We start from the raw sequence: 20,724 nt of genomic DNA on the forward strand, positions 1-20,724 counted from the left end.
CGCAAATCATCCACGTATCTCAACATGTCATCTTGTCGCCCTCAAAACTCAACTCGCGAAGTGACAACTCATATTATCGCACTTTGGGCCACCGTGATCCCAACCATGACCAAAAACCCATCAAAATACGTATTAATCATGACAGTAGATCCAATAACTATGCTTGAACCGATCCAAACCCAACACAATTCTTGGACACTCAAACGTACCCCAACCAAAAAGCTTTTCATGGGGACACACCCTTTGTATAACATGTGTAAATCCCACCTTACAACTGTGATAAATTTAGCCACCACCTCTTACTAAAAACCTATATATATTCAACATCACCGATTCCCAACCATGACTAAAAACCCATCAAAACACGTATTAACCATGACAGTAAATCCAATAACTATGCTTGAACCGATCCAAACCTAACACAATTCTTGGACACTCAAACGTACCCCAACCAAAAAGCTTTGCACGGGGACACACCCTTTGTATAACATGTGTAAATCCCACCTTACAACTGTGATAAATTCAGCCACCACCTCTTACTAAAAACCTATACATATTCAAAATCACCGATTCCCACAACCTGTTACCCAACCATTTATCCCAACTATATGTCTTATACTCGTACTTCAAGCATGCTATCATAGCAGTAACCCGACTACCCCCGCAATACTCAAAAGGGCCTAACTTGTTTCCGCCATGTAATATCTTAAACCGCATCTTCTGACCATGTGGAGCTCACTCGTAGCCTTACACCCCTACTTAGCCCCTTCATACTCGTCAAACATACTTATTTCTATTATTATTATTTTCAAAAATCATGAATGTTTCTTCGCATTCAATATATTTCATTATAAACACCTTATACTTATAATTTTAAATCGTCAATTTATTTTAAAATAGTTAATAAATAAGTACTTAATCAAATTGATGATTTTCAAAAAGACTTTAAGTCAAACATATGGTTATTATTATCACTATTATTTTTATTATTATTAATATTATTAGTATCGCTATTATCATTATTATTTCATTACTACTATTATGGTCATTATTCTTATTTTACCACTATAATTCTTATAATATATAATATTTTTCAAGGTTAAATGAAAATGTTAAATAAAGTAAACTCGTTGTTTCAAACAAGTCCTAAGCCATTGAGGCTATTATATTATCATCATAACAGTTCTATCAAAACGAGTCATTTTTAGTTGGAGATTCTCTTTAAAGTTTTTATAGGATGCCTCCATAAAAATTTCACACAAAGTGTCGCAAACTTTAACACAAACTAATTTTTGTTAAAATTACTAAGCTTTTTCAAAAGTTGTTATTATAAAAACATCGCATTCTTTTTCGATTTTAATAAACTTAAGAGAATTTTAAAGACAGCATTTTCTACTTCCCATTCATCAACGCCAGCAAATTCAGTTGAGAAATCATGGCACCACCCTCACCATAACCTTCAAACCTCAAACCTACCGTCGAGAAGACAAGTATCGCAAGTTTTGTCTTTTTTTATGTTGGGCCAAGTTTATGTGGTTTGTACTTAATATATTTGTATTGGGCTTTGGGTGCGGGTTCCATGTAAACCGAGAACACCTTTGTGTTCTCAGTGGGCTTTTATATGTTTTGGGCCAGTGTTTGGCTTCCCTATATATAGGTCACATTGTGCATAGGGTTAAGGTTGTTGGTTTCACTAGTTGTTCAATGACAGTCATATTTGTAAGTGCTTAAGCACCAGACGTATTTGCTAATATACGTGTGTTTTGAAGCAATCTTATGTCATCATCTTGTGTTAATTCGTGTTCTTGAATCACCGAGTATAGGTATTCCGCACCTACACTTGGTATATTGATATAATAATTGTAGTGATCCAGATTCGGGACTTACAATTGGTATCAGAGCCTTAGACCTTTTTAGGCTCGTTATTGTGATATCAACGATTCGAGAATAGCACCTTCGGTGGTTATAACGTTTTCCTGGTGAAATAGTGACCGGAGAAGAGGAAGAAAGTATTTTTGTGAAGAGATTGATTTTGTTTTGGAAACAAATCAAAATCCCACTTTTCTCGGGAGTTTGTTACAAGTTAGTTGAAAAATCCTTTGGTTTTCGATCACTGGTAGTTTTCGGCAACCATCAGTTCTCAGCAATCATTAGTTTTCGGCCACAGCTAGTTCTCGGTAACCAGCAGTTCTCAGCTCATAACAGTTCTCGGTCAAGGATTGGTCAACACCAGCGTTCTCGGTCAACGCTCAGTTACAACTTGAGTTTTCGGTCAAGTTTTGGTCAACCTCAGTGTTCTCAGTCAACCTGTTTCAACGTATTCTCAGCCCAGTCTATTGGTTTGGGATTTTTCTCCTTGGACTTGGATAATTGGACTTAATTTAATTGGACTTAATTGAAATGACTCAGTTAACTAACACTAGTAACTCAACCAACTCGTCACTTCATCAGGAACTTGACTCCATCATGGGAACTGCCACTCGTATACCCCGCTTATTGTCCCATGAGGGGTTCAGTGAATGGAAATTTCGCTTTGAACATTATGCCAAGATGAAAGATTCAAAAATTTGGAAAAGTATTGTAAGGGGACCTCAAAGGATCACCTATCAAAGGGCTGGTTCTGATGAGGTTCTTGTGAAACCAGTTGTTCAATATGATGATAATGACTTTGCTAAAGTTGAAGAAGATGAGAAATCCCTCTCTACTCTAACCATGGCACTCTCACCTGAGATTGCCCTTCAATTTAGAGAACTTCAATCTGCTAAAGAGCTGTGGGCTGCACTGATAGAAGTTTATGAGGGAAATGAAGATATGAAGAGAAGTCGCCAAGATCTGATGCGACAAAAGTTTAATATGTTTAATCATGTTTTGGGAGAGACATTGGAATCCCAACTTCAAAGGTTCATATATCTTGTGACTGAAATGCGAACTGCAGGGATTTATCTGCAGACATCAGAAATTAACAATAAGTTGGTGAACTCCCTGTCGAATAGTTGGGACATGAATGTTGCGGTTATCAAAAAGAGTAAGGATCTAAACAGAATAAGTATGACTGAAATGATAGCCACCATTAAAGCTTGTGATATGGATGATAAACAGTGGGCAATAAATCATGCTAGTTCTTACAGTGTTGCTGGATACAACGTTGCATCTAACAGTGCTCTTATGTCTCAAGATGGTTTTTCACTATTCAAGCCCACTCAACAACCACCTCAGGGAAACTTCCAAATTTTCTCATCTACTCTAGGTCAATCCTCATCATCCAATTCGCCCAAACCAGCTCTAGCATTTTTTACCAAGTCTGGTCAGTCCTCTAATGACTCTAGTAAAACCACTCCAAGTCAGAACTTCGGCCAGATTCTCACCATACCAAAAGAGACTCAAGAGAATATAGCTCTAATGACAGGATTTATGAATTGTTATCATGCCTTTCTGGCTGGAGACTTGGTTCAACCTGTGGTTGCTGCTGATTTAAATCAGATTCATCCTGATGATGTTGAAGAAATGGACATCTCGTGGCAGATTTCCATGGCAGTTTTCCATGCAAAGAAGTTTATAAAGAGACTCTCAGATGCTACAATTGTTACGAGCCAGGTCATTTTGCTCGTGAATGCACTAACCCAGCTAAAGATGGAAATACGGAAAGGGCATTAGTTCCAGTTGGGAATGCTCGGGGTGAAGCTGGAGGTAGTTCGGGTAATGGTGAAAGAGGTATGGTTGCTCAAAACGTTCTCTTGGGAATGTCAGATGGCTGCGCTTAACATTGGAAATCAGACTACAAATTTCGCAACTGTTTAAGACTCTGAAGAAGAAAACACTGCTGAGGAGAAGGTCAAGGAGCTCCAGTTTGCATACATGGCATTCACTTCTCCAGATTCATCTGAGGTACGTTTTCAACCATGTTCTTTAAATTGTGGTGAGAAAATAGAAATGTATAAGCTTCATAATGACAGTCTAAGTAGAGATATGGAAAGAATATAATCAGAGAATTTTAAACTTAAGAAAAATGAAAAGGGTTTTCTAGACAAAATAGAAGCTCAAAGCAAGGATATTAAAAAACTTAAGTCTGATCTTAGTATAAAAGGTTGTCATTATCTAGATGCTCAACAAGAAATTGCTGAGTTAACTGCTCAATTGGAAGCTTCCAAGTTAGAAATTTTAAATCTAACTAACAAGTTTGAAAGGGCTGAACTTGATTTCAAAAAATTCAATGTTTCTAGTAATGTAGTTAACTCAATGATTGAGAATCAACTGTGGTGGAAAGAAAATGAAGGTGAGGGGATAGAATACAGTCAAGTTCCCCTACCTTACAATAATAATTATGTCCTTACTCCTGTTTCCAAGGAACAGGAGGAAAATATAAAGGATATGAAGTATGGTAAACAAGACAAAGGTAGTGAGACCAGCTCTGCGAGTGCTGGTCCGTCCACCTCAAATATGAACAATTCTAATGTATCTACTTCATGTGTAGAAAAATTAATTGTGAAGGAGTGGACTGATGAGGATGACGACCCTAGTTTTGATTTTTATAATAACTCTGTTTCTGATGTTCCTTTGAAACTTCCTGTTATGAATTCTGCTATTTCGACTGTTTGTGTGGGCTCTGTTTTAAAGAGCAAGGATTCTTGTGTGGTTGATTCGGTTGAAACTTTGAACTCTAAAAATGTGGTTTCTCATAAAAGTAAAAATTCAAAAAAAATCAAAAAATCAGAAAAATATGTTGCACCTAAATTTGTCAAGGAGGGATGCTCCAATGACAAACAAGGTGACAAGTTAAAACATGAGAACAGGAGTTCTCGCAAATTTAAGCCGACTGGTCCACACAACCAGCCCCGACAAGGAGTTGCCCAAAATGATTTCCTCATAAAACGTCAAACTTGTTTTAACTGTGGTACTCCTGGTCATATTGCCAGAAATTATCCCCCATCGTCCATACGTTCCTTACTATGGATTTTATCAGAGGAATATGCCATATATGACTCACAACACGTACAGGCAAAGATTCAGGCATTATCAAGCCAATTCCTCTGACGATGATTGGAACCGAAGCAAATCTGGCGGATTTAGTCCTCATCAGACCAAACCCAAAATGTTTAACAGAAGGGACAGAAAAGGTGTCTCGAATTTGAATTCTAATCTGAACTCCAAGACTAGACCAAAATAGGAGAAAAAGGCAAACTTGGCTCCATCTTCATCTAAAACACCGGAGGTTACGACAACCATCCGTACCTACAACTCCAAATCATACAGACATAGATGTTTGCCTAAATCTCCGGCGAAAGTTGCCACGAATTCTGTGTTCGATAATCAAAAGGACATGTCATGGCAATCTGTGACAACTATACATGAATCAGGGTCACCCAGTGTAAGTATGGACTGGGTACCAAAAACTAATTAATCCCGCATTTGTGCAGGGACAGCTATGGAGGAATATCATCAGACCTTGGTATGTTGATAGTGGCTGTTCCAGGCACATGACAGGGGGCATTACCAACTACACACCATTCAAACATTTAATGGTGGGTACGTGTCTTTTGCGGGAAGAGAGAAAGGAAAGATCACTCAAAAGGGTACTGTAAGTAACGGTGTTTTAAAGTTTGAGAATGTTAAATTTGTTCCAGAATTGAAGCATAGTCTTTTGAGCGTGTCACAAATTCGTGACAAAGATTTTTCAACTTATTTCACTAAAAAGGAGTGCTTAATTCTGAAACCTGGTATAATCATACCAGAAGACTGGATTCTTGTTCGATCACAACGAAAAGATAATGCGTATGTGATCAACATGAACAAAAATGTTCCTGACGAAATAATTTGTTTGTTTTCAAAAGTGTCAGAACATAATGCAATGCTTTGGTATCGTCGACTTGGTCATGCTAATACTAAAAACCTGAATCGTCTTGCTAAAAATAATTTGGTTCGTGGTTTACCAATCAAGGATTTTGTAACTGTTGAAAAGTGTGTGGCTTGTGCTTTGGGTAAACATCATCGAAAATCTCATAAGCCTAAGTTAATTAATACCATCTCGTCAGTTTTTCAGTTACTTCATATGGACCTCTTTGGGCCGGTTCATGTCTTAAGTTTGTCTCGTAGCTCTTATTGTCTCGTTATTACTGATGATTACTCACGTTTTACATGGGTATTTTTCTTGTCAAATAAGAGTGAAACTGCAGATCTGATCAAGAAGTTTGTGGTATTAATGAAGAATCAACTGAATCTAAAGCTGAAAGGAATTCGTTGCGACAATGGTACAGAATTCAAGAATGCAGTTTTGAATCATTTTTTTTTTCAGAAAAGGGGGTGCTTTGTTAGTACAGCGCCCCACGGACGCCTCAACAAAATGGCGTAGCTGAAAGAAGAAACAGAACTCTAATCGAGGCAGCAAGAACGATGTTGTACGACTCCAAACTGCCACTGTTTTTCTGGGCAGAAGTTATCAATACGGCCTGTTATGTTCAGAATCTGGTGATAATCAACAAATCCAAGATGAAGACTCCGTATGAGATTGTTTATGGTCATAAACTCATTGTCGCACATTTCAGAGTCTTTGGGTGTCCGTGTACCTTACTAAATCTAGAAACCACTCCAAAGTTTGGGGTCACAGCAGATGAGTGTTACTTCGTTGGATATACGGGAAATACAGCCTATAGGGTCTACAACAAGTCAACCAAGCAGATTCTAGAGTCTTATGAAGTTCGTTGGTTAGAAGAAAATGAAACTGACGCCCGTGTTGGTCCCGATTGTTTATTCGATTACAATGAACTCTTCAAGCCTTTTAATGTGTCTCAAGTTCTCAACACAAAATCTTCAAGTGGTCCCACAGTGGAAGCTACAGAGGAAACTCCACAGACAGTATCCCATATTTCTCCACTAATAGATGATGATGCTGCAGAGTCAACTAATGATTCACCAGTTGCTAGTACTCAGTCCTAGAAATCTCCAGAACCAGAATGCTCGCCAATCAGGTCTGAAAATGCTGCAAATGGTGAGGGGGAGAATTCTATCCGAAGATCTTCGGGAGCATATTATTTCCGGATGACATTCCAAATGAATATGTCTCCGGCATCTCCTACTCTTATAGTACGGCGACATCTGGCTGGAAGAAACCTCTTACTAATTCCGGTGAGAACGTGACAAATCTTCAACCTAACAGTGATGTTTCTGATTATTTAATTCCATCAAGAATCCAGAAGAATCATTCGATTGAAAACATCATAGGTCCCATTGAAGCAGGTGTGTCCACCAGAAGTCAGACCAGACACATAAACAGTTGTATGTTTTCTTGTTTCATTTCTCAAATCGAGCCAAAGAATGTTGAGATGGCTCTTCAAGAACCTAGTTGGGTTGATGCTATGCATGAAGAACTGAATCAAGTTAAAGGTATGGAGATTGGTTAAACTGCCGGAAGGAAAGAAAGCTCTCGATACAAGATGGGTTTTTAGAAACAAGCAAGATGACACCGGGGTTATTGTTCGAAACAAGGCACGACTGGTAGTTCACGGGTTTCGTTAGGTTGAGGGATTAGATTACACAGAGTTCCATGCTCCAGTGGCCAGACTTGAGGCAATTAGAATTTTTCTGGCATATGCATCATATATGGGGTTCACAGTATATCAGATGGATGCAAAGACCGCGTTCTTATATGGTGAGGTCAAAGAGGAGATTTATGTCGATCAGCCACCGGGTTTCGTTGATTCTAAGAAACCAATCATGTCTACAAGCTAGACAAGGCCTTGTATGGGCTACATCAGGCTCCTTAGGTGTGGTATGCTACACTGACCGCGCACCTTCTTGATCATGGCTACAAGCGTGGAACAATTGATCAAACATTGTTACGGAAAACTGTCGGAAAAGATTTGATTCTGGTCTAGATCTGTGTTGATGACATCATCTTCGGATCCACTAGTGCTGATTTGTGCAAAGAATTTGAGGGTGTAATGAAGAAAATATTTGAAATGAGCTCGTTGGGTGAAATGACAACATTTCTGGGTTTACTGGTTCGCCAAAGTCCGACAGGAATTGTATTGCATCAAGGAAAGTATGTTGAAGATATGCTGGCAAAGTTTGAACTTCAAGATTCCAAGAGTGCTAACACTCCAAAGGCAGAGAGACCGCTACTGTCATCTGATCCTGAAGGGAGTCCCGTAGATCAAACGTACTATCGATCGATGATCGGGTCTCTGATGTATCTCACAGCTAGCCGTCCTGACATCATGTTTGCCGTCTGTCAATGTGCTCGCTTCCAGGCTAACCCTAAACTCTCTCATTTAATTGTTGTTAAACGTATTTTTAGATATCTGAAGGGACAACCAAAGCTAGGTCTTTGGTATCCCAAACAATCAGAATTTGATCTTTATGCTTTTGCTGATAGCAATTATGGTGGCGATGACATAGACAGGAAATCCACGTCATCCGGTTGTCAGTTTCTTGGAGATCGCCTTATCTCATGGCAGTGTAAGAAACAACAAACAGTGTCCACATCGACTACCGAAGCAGAGTATGTTGCTGCATCTGCTTGCTATTCTCAGGTTATCTGGATGCAAAACCAACTGCTGGATTACGGTTTGGAATTTCTTGACACTCCTATTTTCTGTGATAATGATGCGGCCATTGCTATTGTGAAAAACCCGGTCCAACACTCTAAAACCAAGCACATCGATATTAAAATTAATTTTATCCGTGACTGTTTCGATCGGAAACTGATTTATCTTGAACAAGTCCACACCGACAACAACGTGGCGGACTTATTTACAAAACCGGTCGGAACAGCAAAATTTAATGTGCTTGTGGGTTTTCTTAAAATGCTTCGTTTCGAGGATTGAGTCTTTTTGTGGATAAATTTGTATATATTTTTTTAATTCATGCACAAATTTAGGGAGAGAAAAATCAAAAAGTCAAAAGTAGTGTGTGTGCGTTTTTTTAAAAAAATATTTAAAAAATTAAAATTTCGTTTTTCAAGATTCATTTTCGCTTAAAATTATGTCGATTGCTCAAGTCTGAAGGACATATACCTGTATATGGTTGGTCCGGTGTTCTACTTATAGAATCACAGGATAGCCATTTACCTAATGACTGAAAGCACTCGGGGCGACTACGATGTGATTTGTGTTATGTTTTCTTTCACTTAAAATTATGTCGGTAACTCTGAGCTGGAAGGACATGTGTTTTCATGCATGTTTGGTCCGGTTAACCACCTGTGGTTACAATGGATAGCCATTTACCTGAAGACTTAAAGCGACCGGGGTGACTGAATTCTTAACATTTGTGTTTTATTTAACTCCCATGGGAAGTGATATTACTATTCAGTTAAATGCTTTTTAGAAGCCTCAAATTTTTTTCAAAATGAGAATCGATCCAACCTTTGGAATGATAGATAAATCGTTTTTGTGTGCCTAACGGGTAAAGTCATTAAGCTTAAAGGGCTCTAGAACAGTCATTGATCTGTATGGTAGCTTTCTATGATGCGTAAAAGTTAAAGTGATATAAACTAGTTTTGCTAAACTTAATGTGGAAAGTCATTTTGAAGACATGTGCATGTCTCCAGATACATCTCTTTGAATGATAGGCAGAAAAGCAATTACCCAGTCATACACGAGCCCGTTAGTGTCTTGATCACCAAAAATATTATACTGTCAAGCTATTATCATTATTATTAGTATTAATATTAATATTAATATTGAAGCCAAAAAAAAAATTAGGCTATTGTGCTGACTTATTTCTATTCAAGATGTTAAAATTATTTCATAAACAAGGCTTAAAGGGTCAAACTAGAACTACAGAGATGGGGGCACTCAAGTAAGTCCTGTCATGTCTCGAATGAAAGGCTTGTCAGTTTACTGGGACTAAGTCCAACGTTCAACCTTAAAGTCTAAGCTTGCTTTTATATAAAATCTTTTGATCAAGCACTAGGGGGTTGGAGTTAAATTGGGGTGATCTGGGGAAAGCCAAATAAGCTTTGAGAAGAGGTGGGAGGCATCACAGATCCATGAGTGATGTCCATCTAAGCTTTATGCCGAACTGAACCCTAATCATATCACTGATGCAATGAAAATCATGCTAAGTTTGGTATACCTGCTATCAACCTGTCTCTTTATGTCATAATAACGCTGAACATGAATCTTTGTGACAGCCTCTTAAACGATATTTTTCCATGTTCGGGTCTTTTCATAAAAAGGCGATGTCTTTACTAAAAACTGAAATTTGATCCAGATTTTATAATTTCAAGGGAGTTATTGTGCATATTCATGGGATTTTATTTTTCTTGTTCTTGGTTAGGTTTATTTTGTTTTGTATTGCCTATTTTATTGATGCACTTATTTATTTTTTCCTCGAAATTACTCTCCTCGAAACGTCTGTGTAAACTGAGCTTGCTTTTGAAATTAGACTTTGAAAAACTTTTGAAATTGGGCTTTAAAATTTTAGGTTTTTAATCTACTTGGGCATATTCTACTTGGGCTATTCACTGGTTTGAGCCCATCTAGTGTTCTCGGCCCGACTTTGTTATAATATAAATGGTATTAAGGTTTTGTTTTATCATTTTTATTATTTTCTCAAAACTAAAAACCTTCATCTCTCTCAAGCCTTCTAACCGAAATCAAAACCATCATCAATAATCATTATTCAGAGTGTTCTTATTTGTTTATCAGGTATTGGACAAGGACATGTGAGATCTATGTACAAACAGAGGCTTAATTAAGGCTGCCATGAACTAACTTCATGGATAATCTGATGAATTATAGTAGATTCTTGAGTGATTAGGGGTTTTGGTGGACGTTTTATGGTTTAATTAAGCGTTTTCGGTTGATCTTTATAAAATTGTTGCAGTTTTAATGGAGGGTTTAGGGATCTCGGTGGGATGATGATGATTACACGTTTCCCTAGGTGGAAACCAAGGGGTTCTCTATCCCTAGCTGTCAAGGAGTTCTCGGTTGACTTTCGTTGACCGAGAACTCTCCATCTTGACAAAAAACACATGTTCTCGGTCAACATTTGACCGAGAAAGAGGACCGAGAACCCTCGTTCTCGGTTAAAGGCTAACCGAGAACCTTAATTCTCGGTTGGTTTTATTGACTTTCGTTGACCGAGAACCTTCCTTGTTGACCGAGATCTCTCCTACTGGACTGTGTACTCACTGTTGGGCCAAATACTATACTGGGCTGTAATCTTGGGTCAACTAATGGATTTTGTGGGATCTCAATGACTTTTATCTGGGCCTGTTTTAAATCTTTAGCCCAAAAATTGTTCTACATATTGTCTAACTTGATACGTTTGGTGCAGAAATAGCCGATCAGAATCCATTAAAGTTTGTCGATGCACACAATATATAGTTGGTCATCTGTTTGATCCACCCATGGCCCACAAGGAATTCAAATCCATGATTGTCGACCTCAACACGTGCAGAATCTCTCACGCACTACGAGAAAATCCTATCATCTGCAAGAAGATGGTTACTGATTTTTGGAACAATGCGTCAATTAATCCATGAGGGCCAGACGGAGTTGTGTCAATTGATTCCAAAGTACAGAAGAAGCCAGTCGTTGTTACTGAGGCCATTATCATGGAAGTGCTTTTGTTTGGGGATCAACCCGACTACCCGACAGAGTACTCTGCTGCTGAAGTTACTGAGGTTCTTACAAGAATGGGTTATGAAGGCACCTACCCTCCAGCAAACAAGAAGTTATTTCACCCGTATTGGAGATACTTATTACACACGTTCTTTACATGTATCTCGGGAAGAAAGAGAGGTTTAGATGAGATCAGCCACACTCAGATGTCTGCTATAGCTGCTCTGATCATGGATTGGAATTACAATTATCCCAAATTTGCTTTCAATGAAACGATGAGCAACCTAAGAGCAAAGAAGAAGGAGATGTTCCTAATGTATCCAAGGTTCTTACAGATGATCTTTGATTCTCACTACACCGACCTGGTTAAATCTGTTGAGACCTTGGACATGAAGTGTATGGGACCCAATACTTTTGGGTTAATGAAGCAGTCGAGAAAGGGAGCCAAAGTGGTATATTGGGGCTTAAAAGCTCTGGTAAAATTCGAACGATTTGCTTATACTGAAGCTGAGCCTGTTATAGCTCAGGTTGCTGACGAGCACGTGGCACCCGCTCAACCACGTGCTGCAACGTTTGAAATTTCTGATGACGAAGAAGATGAAGAAGAACACCATCAGACAGTCACTCTTACTAATGATGAAAAGTTGAAAGCCCTTGAAGCTGCTAAAGTTTTATTTCAGTCAACTGCTCTGAAGCCTCCTCGGACAGTTACTGAAAACATTGAGGAAGACTATGTTGAAGAACCAGCTGCTGATCTCATCCATCGTAAACGAAAAAGGGATGATCTGAGATCTAGCGAGTTGGATAGTGAAGTCGAAACAACCACCATTACACCAACACCAACACCAACACCAAAACCCACACCAGCACCAGAATCAACCACCAACCCACAACAATACACTGATCAACCAGAATCGTATGCTCCAGAAACGCAAACTGAACCAGATGCACCTGTTCCTGAACCATCATTTCAGGATTTGTTGTCTAGTGATTTTGTTAGCGACTTTGATTTTGAGACAGATATTCCACACTCAAACCCCTCAGATATTCCCTCTGGTTCATCTGGCCCATCTATTCAGGGTCAATCAAGCTCAAGTACTTCAGATAAGGTTGCCCAAATCCATGCTATGCAAGAGAGCTATTTTTCAGAACAAGGGAAAAGGTGTGGTTTTTGAGAATACCCCTGTAGATGTTCATGCACTGCAACGACGAGTCTTTGAACTCGAGCAGGATTCGGTGGTTAAAGATGTTCGTATTCAGGAACTTGAGGCAAGCAACTCAGACAAAGACTCCAAGATTAAAGAGTTGCAGTCTGGCATGGGAGGTTTAACAGCAATGTATCTCGATCTCCAACAAAAGCTATTTCAGAAATTTGGAGATGAGTTCAAGAGTAATGAAGATGTAGGATATCAAACTCCCACTGTTGATCAAGACAAAGGCTCTCCTGTTCGTCCAGCTGAAAATGATCATGAATCAGAGTCCTTGAAGCAATACATGGAGGCACCCCCCCCCCCCCACCCCATCTCAAAAGAGAAATCAGATAGAGTTCAAAAGAAGCTGCTGGAAAAAGGAAAGAAGAAACTGCTGGTGATGAAGAATTCAGATCAGAATGTTGTATCATCAGATCATCAAGACAGGTACATTGTCACTTTTCAAAAGGGTTTCTCTAACAAATATGGTGATCAATCGGGAGTCGTGTCTTGGGGTTTTGATGCGGATAAGAGCATGTTGTGGGTGAAAAGAAGGTCAGGAAACACCGAATATTACAAGAAAATGAAAGATTTAGGTTCCTAGACCAAAGTGGATCTGAGTGACTTAATAAATTCTCCATTCAAAAATCCATCAAATGACAAGCGGGGTATAGATTTCTGGGAATTTCTGAAAAGACAAGTTGATCGAGGTTTCCCGAATATGAAGACTGCCGAATCCTTTTTGAAGAAAGCAAAGGGAGTTCAAGATCCGAGGACGGGAAAAACAATGGTGAATGTGATGTGGCCTCCCAAAAAGAAAGCTACTTACATTCATGTACCAGATGCCATTCCTGATGGTACGTTAGAGAACATGAGATTCTGGTTCTATGACTCTGTTACTGCCACGGTTGTTGTCAAATTACAAAAGGGAAAAGGTCAATATCGTTTAGTTGATCCAAAGGATTTGTTGAAATTTGGAGAAAGCAATATCAAGACGCTCAGCACGTTTCAGATTGTAGCTGATGGACTTTTTGAAACAGCCGCCAAAGAATACACGAGCATGGTTGCGTCTATCATCAACAACAAGTTTTGGGCTGGAGCGTTGAAGGATGCTGATATAGACTACATGGAGCACGATTAAAGACAAAGCTACAAACCAAGGGGGAGATTGTTGGGCCAAGTTTATGTGGTTTGTACTTAATATATTTGTGTTGGGCTTTGGGTGCGGGTTCCATGTAAACCGAGAACACCTTTGTGTTATCGGTGGGCTTTTATGTGTTTTGGGCCAGTGTTTGGCTTCCCTATATATAGGTCACATTGTGTATAGGGTTAAGGTTGTTGGTTTCACTAGTTGTTCATTGACAGTCATATTTGTAAGTGCTTAAGCACCAGACGTATATGCTAATATACGTGTGTTTTGAAGCAATCTTGTGTCATGATCTTGTGTTAATTCGTGTTCTTGAATCACCGAGTATAGGTATTCCGCACCTACACTTGGTATATTGATATCATAATTGTAGTGATCAAGATTCGGGATATACATTTTATTTATTATTATTATTATTTTCTTTTCTTTTACATATATATATATATTATTCTATTTGAATATAACAAAATCAACTTTATGTATCAAAACAATTCGAGGTTTATTTACGAATTTTATAATTGAGTTTGACTATTTGTGATTGCCGAGCCATTTTCGTTGTCATTCATGGTTGCATTTTGAATTTGTTTACTATTATCTAAATCTCGCGTTTTATGGCTGATTTCTCTTAAACGTAACCGTTTAGTGGAAGTTTGGATTTCAAACATGTTTAGGTACATGTTGAATTTATATTACTTTTACATGAATTGTTTTGATTATTTGTTTAGTTCTCTTTTTGTCCACCAAATTATTTTCTTGAGGTCCTATCAATCTGAGATTAATATTTTACTTTGATTTCAAAGTTTCAAGTATATACTTGGTTAATCTTGGTATTACTCAATATGAATGTTTATGGGGAATTTCATTCGTTAAACGAAGTTCCAAATTGATGTTTTACGTTGTATAACTCCAAGAACTCAAACTATTTTGATATTTTGATATTAAAGTTTCATTTATCTATTTTATGCCAATGCGTTTTTCGATTTACGTGTTGAGATGCTGTTAGCTCAATGCTACATTTAATTTCCATGTTATTCTCGACCCTGTTATTTACAATTAATTACTGTGATAGTCATGATGTAACATCCGTCCCCTCGCACCACCAATATTGTCTGATTTGCCCGCAAAGAGCTCACGGATTTGTTTTTGGTTGCCCAGGTGGAGACTTCCCAGGAGGTCACCCATCCTGCTACTACTTCCAGCTAAGCCCGCTTAACTGTGGAGCTCTTCTCTCGTCCACTACCGTTAAGCCCAAAATGCGTTGGTGATTGAAGAAGCGGGGCACTTACTTATGAACCAAGGATCTCTCTTGTTCACGACCAATGTGGGATTTTCCTAGGATGTTACAAACACCCCCCCCCCCCTTTGGACTCATCGTCCATGATGAGGTTTTCCCCACCATACAAGGATCTCTCTTGTTCACGACCAATGTGGGATTTTCCTAGGATGTTACAAACACCCCCCCCCCTTTGGACTCATCGTCCATGATGAGGTTTTCCCCACCATACCATCCAGGATGTGGGATTTGCCAAAGGTGTACCTCACGACACCCCCTGGGACTCACTGTCTCTGATGAGGTTTGCCTCACCATCCCGAACGGTTCAAGAGTGGATCTGATACCACTTGTAACATTCGGCCCCTCGACACCACCAATATTGTCCGTTTTGCCCACGAAGAGCTCACGGATTTATTTTTGTTTGCCCAGGTGGAGACTTACCAAGAGGTCACCCATCCTGCTACTACTTCCAGCTGAGCACACTTAATTGTCGAGCTCTCCTCTCGTCTACTCCCTTTAAGCCCATAACGCGTTGGTGATTGAAGAGGCGGGGAATTTACTTATGAATCAATGATCTTTCTTGTCCATGGCCGATGTGGGATTTTCCTAGGATGTTACACATGACTTTGATGTTTTATCGGTGTTGTTATTGATAACCTTATTTTTCTGGATTTTCAATGTATTATTTCAGGAATCAAATGTCTTATTCGTCGATTTTATTATTCTTGAACTACAATGTTTACATTTATAGTGGTAAAACTGACTTTGAAAGTTTCATTTACTTATTTTTGTTATTTCTAACCCCAATAGCTCATTTATCAAATCTGTGATTTTGAATTATAAAGTTTTTGTACATTAAAGGGTTCTCTTTTATTGATGTCTTGCATAATCACACAATATGGCAAACCATGTGGACCATGTGACGACCTAAGTAATTACGGGTGCACACGTAATTATCAAAGTCCTCGAATGGAAATCATAGTAAGGACAATTGTGTGCAATAACTCGAAACTTGTATGATTTTGGAAAAATAGGAAAATGCAATATTATAAGGGCATGGTGGATATGCCGCTAATACATCCTATATATAAGTATCATTGTCATATTTCACATTTGTGGCGTCTTTTGGTTCATTTAAAGATCGGCGTTATTCCATTTTATTTAAATATGTATAGATAAAAATGTTTTACTTTTAACAACTACATGTACTAGTTGTTTTCTTTGAAAATTTTATTTTATTTTAATTTCGGGATGAAATTTCTAAAAGTTGTGAATCCTGTAACATTCGTTAATTTACAAAACCGAAAACCCAACCCGCTTTAAATTTCCAGTTCTGTTTCTATTTAAATTTATATATTTATAATCTCAATTTTCGTTTCATGTATTTTATGTGATCATTTTTATGCAATTACACTTTTCACCACCCTTGTAATATTACATACTCATTTAAAAAATTCATAATCATGATCAAATATTCATGTACATGACCCATTCAATTTACTTAAATTATTATTGAACTACTACTACTACTTTTATTATTATTATTATTATTATTATTATTATTATTATTATTATTATTATCTTTTCATATGTTACTTCACTAATAAAAAGTAGCTAGTGTTTTAGTTCAACAAAATTGATTAAAATAGTTAAACATTTTGAAAACCCCATTAAACTATTTTTAATTTGTGTTTTAATTATGTTAAACATGATTTAATTTCTTAAATTCTATAAAACATAACCACTCTAAAAATTCACTATAAAAGGGGACTAATCCTCCATCTTTTCACACCTCAATACATTCGTTTCTTAAGCTTAAGAACACTAACAAGTAAGTTTTTACCATTTCTTGCATTTTATAGCTTTTGTTTTGATTTGGTTTGGTTTGGTCAAAATTGAAAGACCTTTTAACTTCACGATAAGCTATTCGACTATTAAACACTAATACCCGAATTCTGAGACAAAATTTAAACATGTCATTATTAATTTGGCGCTTCAAAATACAAATCTAGAACCACCATAGAACTCGCAAAGGAAAACTTCTTGTTTACTAGGTCTGGTGACTATTATTACCTTAGTTACAAATGATATCGTATTTTGTTGCATTTTAAGCATTTATATATTTTTTAAAGTAAAAAACTAATTACTATATTTCAATGATCTTTGGCTCAGTTGACAATTGTTAGTTGGGTTAAGTTTAAGGTGAGGGTATTAGGGGTGTTCACATTTCGGTCTGGACCAAAAAAACCCGAAACCCGACCCTAGAAAAGACAGAAACTGAACTGAATCTATCCATATTGGCCATTATTCGGTTCCTATTTTATCAGAATTTCGGCTTCGGTCTCGGTCTCGGTCTTTGTCTAGAAAAAACCAACGTTTCCCGACCCGACCCGAAAACCAACGTGAGAGTAGTTTTATATGTCCATGAACAAAAACCAATAGGAAGATATGAGACGAAGAAAAAGATAGAGCAGAGGGAGAGTGGGAGACTACAAGTCTACAACCCTAGCATAGACGAACGGTCCATTTTTGTGAAGAAGAAAACTAGAAATAGCAATTGTAATAAATGTCTGCAGTAAAGCTGCAACATACTACCTTAAAGTAAATGTGCAGTAAGCTACTCACATCTTTTTCCAATGCATCCTTGTTTCAATAACATTTTATTAATTACAATAAATTATAAATTATTATTATAAATACACAAATTACTTTACATATTTTTAGTGCGACATATACCTTTATTTTAAAAGATTTACAACAGTAGAAAAGATTCTTGCATCTCAAACTTCTTTCTGTAATCAAAACCATCATGTTTTTTAAGTCTCTAAAGCAAGGTGGTCTACCATCTTTTTCCTTTCTTTCTTTTTTCTTTCTTATCGTCCCCAACCACGCAAAGAAGACAAACTCTCTAAAGTCTGAAGGAGTGTGTTGTGATTGAATCCAACAAAGATGATGCCGCTAGAGACCAAACTTCCACTTGACTTCTCAAAGGAAAACCATGAAGTCGCTAGAGATCAAACTTCTACTTGACTTCTTCGTCATCGTCTTTACATCTACTGCAACCAAATGTTCATTCTCGGTCTTATCTTGCTACCCGAGCACCGAACCCGACAAAACAGGTAGCTGAAATTTTTGTTAAAGTTCAGTCATCGGTTCTCATTTTGGTAGGTTGTCGGTTTTCGGCTCGGGTCGGGTTTAACCCGGTTCAGTCCCGTTATCTTCATCTGAACACCCCTAGAGGGGATGACCATGGTTCGAACTACATTATAACAAGATTTGTATGAGAACCTTAACAGAGTATACTCAGTACTTGTTCAATTTCAACTAGCGTATGTCACTAATATAGATGAGATGTGTACATGTGGTAAGCCTTTCAAAGTCACCCGAGAAGAAATTCAAAAATGAAAGATAATGGGAATATACCACATGATAGCAAGCAAGTTTAAAAAGTGTTTCAATTAAATCACTCATACAAAAAATATTTCTCAACCCGGGTAACTAAACCTTCAAATTGAGCATCATCGGAATTTGGTGTGTTAAGTAAAGCAATGGAGGACAAGATGTGGGTGTCGGGATTTGCAATATATGGTTATATATTTAAAAACACATTAATTATATTAAAAATCAATAGTAAAAATTTAAATCCACGTCACTACTGCACATCAACATTAAAGAAAAGATAAAAAGATTTCCTTCTTGAAACCAAACCAAACTAAAACAAAACATGCTAAAATACATGTTAAAACATTTAATTTAATAAAATATGAAATTTAAGTGATTTAATTAGACCACTTATTAAACTTGAATAATTTAACTGAAACATTTTTAAAACTTGTAAAATACCCAAACTAATTTCTTCCATTAGACATAACCGAATATATCACTCTTATAAATCTTGAAAATCTTTAGAAAATTTCTGGACAAGCAAAAGTGGCAACACAGCTTCTTCATCCCAGCATCTCTGTTTTCGTGAATAGATGAAAAAGAAGATTGAATTGTAATTTTTATTATAATTAATATATTACATACAAGCCTTTAATTTATAGACCAAAACAGAAACTATATATGGATACAAGAATAATTAAGGGGAATAATCAAAGGCTGGAAATCCGGATCGTGAGCTGTAATTGTGAGCTGTAAAGTGGGAGATGAGTTTTGATTGATTCCAATATTTTCCAATATACTTTATTTTCTAACACTCTCCCTCAAGTTGAACGGTGGAATCTCCAACGTTTAACTTGCCCAAGCATTTGCTAAAGATTTCTCCATTGACAGCTTTTGTTAAGATGTCAGCTAAATGATCTTCAGACCGAATGAATGACAGTTCAATGACCCATATTTCTTGTTTTTATTTAATAAAACTCCGACGACCTCTATGTGTATTGTTCGGTCGTGTTGTACGGATTCTCCGAAAATTGAATTGCAGTTTTGTTGTCACATAACATTTGGTTGGGTTTATTTGGGGGAAAACCAATTTCGGTAAGAAGCCTTTTAACCCACAACATTTCAGTCAGGCCTCGTGCTATCCCTCTGAATTATGCCTTTGCACTAGAAAGAGCCACCACTTTCTGTTTCTTGCTTCTCCAAGTGACAATATTTCCTCCGACTAGTGTAAAGTATCCTGAGGTTGACCTTCAGTCCCTTTTATCTCCTACCCAATCTGCATCGATATAGACTTGAGTGTCTAAATGAACATTTGATTTGAATAAAACACCGTGACTTTTCGTTCCTTTGAGATACCTAATGATTCTCATTATTGCTTCCATATGAGGTTCCTGGGGTTGATGCAATAATTGACTTACAACCCCCACTGCATAGGCTATGTCTGGTCGAGTGTGTGACATATATATCATTTTTCCCACAATCCGTTGGTATCTACCTCTATCAGTCAACTTTGCTCCTTCCTCCATAAAGAGTTTTTGATTCGTAATCATAGGGGTGTCTGATGGTTTGCAGTCAATCATCCATGTCACTGCTAACAAGTCGAGAACATATTTTTTCTTGAAAATGAAAATCCCTCTGTTCGACCTTAATACTTCAATTCCAAGGAGGTACTTGAGTCTTCCCAAGTCCTTCATTTAAAATTCTGAAAACATATTTGCCTTCAACCTTTTTAGTTTTTCCTCATCATTTCTTGTAACTATCATATCATCAACGTAGATAATTAGGCAGGTTATGAGTTTGTCTCTTCGTTTAAGGAACAAAATATAATCTGAATTGCTCTGTTCAAATCTGTATCTCTCGTAGCTAGGATAAATCTGCCAAACCAAGCTTGAGGGTATTGTTTTACACCATACAGGGATTTCTTCAGACGTCAACCTTCTCCTAGTTTAAAGTCTTCGGTGAATCAAGGTGGTGCTTCCATATGTACTTCTTCAAGCTTCCCATGTAGGAAAGCATTTTTAACATCAAATTGGTGGAGTGGCCATTGTTTGTTTGCAGCTATCGAGAAAAGAACCGTGATTGTGTTGATTTTGGCAACCGGGGAAAAAGTTTCAGAATAATCAATTCCGTATGTCTGTGTATATTCCTTAGCTACCAGTCGTGCTTTAT

Source organism: Bidens hawaiensis, unplaced genomic scaffold, assembly GCF_021521415.1.
Source record: "Bidens hawaiensis isolate Kalapana, Puna unplaced genomic scaffold, B.hawaiensis_p1.1 tig00033226_1, whole genome shotgun sequence".
Classification (NCBI taxonomy): domain Eukaryota; kingdom Viridiplantae; phylum Streptophyta; class Magnoliopsida; order Asterales; family Asteraceae; genus Bidens; species Bidens hawaiensis.